At 35.2% G+C, this 2,847-nt stretch overlaps 1 pseudogene; it reads right to left on the reverse strand.

Moving 5' to 3' along the window:
- Positions 1-919: 919 nt before the first annotated feature.
- On the reverse strand, positions 920-2,473 carry LOC120127529 (annotated as a pseudogene).
- Between the last annotated feature and the right edge of the window lie 374 nt (positions 2,474-2,847).

Raw genomic sequence — 2,847 nt, forward strand, 5'->3', positions numbered from 1 at the left:
TGGACTGGTCCTTCGGGACGAATACTGAACTAAGGTTCGGTGCCCCATGAGGGAATTGATACGAGCTGTGGTGACAGCATTAGTGCACAACCTCAATGTACTCACATACCTTAAGTTCTCAATAATGTACATGGGCTAATAAAGAGATCAAACAAACATACTGAATGTGATATGTATATGATGGGTTTATAAATGGTTATCAAAGGTAAGTGGTTTGAAATGTGTTACATGAACCATATGATGTTATGTGTGTTTCTTAATGATAATGATGGTATATGTTTATGTATGCTTTATGTTATATGAAATATTATATGTTTTATATGCCTCACTAAGTCTATGACTTAGCGTGTAAGTGATTTACACGTAGGTACCAAGAAACGAGAAGAGCAAGAATAGAAGTGGCAAAGACAGTATCATTACTAGATGATCAGATCAGAAGTAATTGACAAAGTATGTACTTGGTTATGTATAGAATGTTGGCATGTAATAAGTGTTAATTACGAATACTCTGATCGATTTTGTATTTTATGGTCTTATGTAAATTAATGTATTTTGTTTTAATGAAAGTTTTAAAAATTCCTGGGATTTTCTATAAGAGTCATAGTTTGAAAAGTCAATGTGACACCTCAGACTTGTATTCGGGTTGGATATGAGTTAAGGGTGTTACATGTGACATGGATTAAATATGATATAATTTTTATATATTAATTTAAAAATATTTTATATTAACTTAGTTTAAATATATTTTCTTATTAACTTAGTTTAAAAATATTTTATTTTAATTTTCATTTAAAAATATATAATTTATTTTAATTTATTAAAAGCATAACTAAATTGAGAGAATATATAAATAACATGGACCAAATATGTGATTATATCAAAATATTTAACTTCTATTAACGACATTTAACTCGGGTAACTACATCTTAATTAAATAAAAACGAAAATGAATATATCTTATATTTTTTGAAATCAGTGATTAAAAGTGGATAAGTGATCATATGTGTAGTTAACCCAATAAAAAAAGGTCTTTCCATAATCATGGTAAAACTGAAGCTGAAGTTGAAGAAGAAGCAGCAGGCTAGCAGAACCAACATTAATAAGTAGACTGTAAGCAGACAACTTCTTAAAATTTTTGCGTTGAACTGTTCGCCTCAGTTCCACGGCATCTTTCCATCCTCCTGCACTAACATACAGGTTGGCCAGGGAAATATAGTAGCCAATAACATTTTCAGGCTCCATTCCGAAAATATGTTGTGGAACTTTTCTTCCCATCTCCATATTTCCATGATAATTACAAGCACTTAATAAGGCTCCCCAAATGCCGGCTTCAGCCTCTTCCGGTATCTGCTTTATAAACTCGTAGGCTTCTTGGAGTTTTCCGGCTCAACGCACACATGGTGCTCTGTTACTGCTTCTACTCCGTATTCACCCAGCATAACTCTGTAATATGAAGGCCCTTCATTCACCAGCCCTGAATGGCTGCAAGCTGATAAAAGGCTAATGAAACTGCTTTTCGATTGTCTTACTCCGGATTCACACATTTTATGGAACACGTAATACTTGGCCATGGATTTATCTTCCCTGCCTTGAAACTCCAAGCTGATTGCAAGCCGAGAGAAGGGCGACTATGGTGATTTCGTTAGGCTCAAATTCAAGAGACTGGAATAATTCTAGTGCACTTCTTCCTTCCTTATTCTGACAAAAACCAGAGATCATGCAGTTCCACGGGCACAAGTTGCGACTTGAACAGAAATCGAACACCGATTTTTCACTCTTAGCGTGACCGCATCTTCCATACATAGTGATTAATACATTCTGCACACGAGTTTCCAATCCCACGAAAGTTTTAACAGCAAGGCCATGCAGGGATTTCCTACGTAAATCAAGGCAAGATTTCCAGAAGTTGATATAACATTCACGAGGGCGATCGAGTCCCGTATAACATTTATTTCCTGCCTCATCCAATTGAACGCTGCTAAAGCTTCTCGAAAATGACCATTCCTTGTACAACCAGCAATTATAGTGTTCCAACAAGTAAAGTCCTTTTCAGCATGAATTCCTTCTAGCAACATAAAAGCAGCAGGTAAGTCCCCAGAATTAACATACATGTTCACGAGGGAATTAACTATAAGAATATCGGTAGAAAGCCCTGCCTTTAGCCCCCAGCAATGAATTGATTTACCAAACTGAAGAGAATCTGGGGAAATCCAAGACGATATCACAGCCAGTACAGTTGAAACACTCAACTGTGAACATTGATGGGTCAGTTTCTTAAATAAACTTCGAGCTTCTGGCGAATACCCATTTCGGCTGTAGCAAGAGATCATTGCATTCCATGAGCCCAAGTCTCTTCTGGGGATAGCATTAAATAAATACTCAGCCTTGACTACCAATCGCATTTTGAGTACATGTCCAAAAGGCTATTAATCACCCATACATCTATTATAATCTGTTTACGAACCACAAGAGATCATTGTATGTTGCATTGAGAGTCGTAGGTAAAATTAGCATGCCATGAGATGGAGTGAATATGATTATGATATGGTACGATTGTGTGTATTATGTATAGTACCGTTGGTACATATGATATGATTGTACTTGGAGTGCATAGTTTGATTTTGATGATAGCATTGAAGTGCTTATTGTTCACACTTATCTGACTCATTTACCTTGGAATCTCATAAATACACCTTTGGCTATGAAAATGAAATGTGAAAATTCTAAAAAGTGTATGACTAGAAAGAAACGTTATATGATTATTCTGTCTGATATTGATTATTATGATTTTTGATAAAATTATAAGATGATTCTTTTCAGGTTTATGATGAAGAGATAAAGTGAATA

The sequence above is a fragment of the Hibiscus syriacus genome, unplaced genomic scaffold, assembly GCF_006381635.1.
Source record: "Hibiscus syriacus cultivar Baekdansim isolate YM2019G1 unplaced genomic scaffold, ASM638163v2 tig00110469_pilon, whole genome shotgun sequence".
In the NCBI taxonomy this organism is placed as follows: Eukaryota; Viridiplantae; Streptophyta; class Magnoliopsida; order Malvales; family Malvaceae; genus Hibiscus; species Hibiscus syriacus.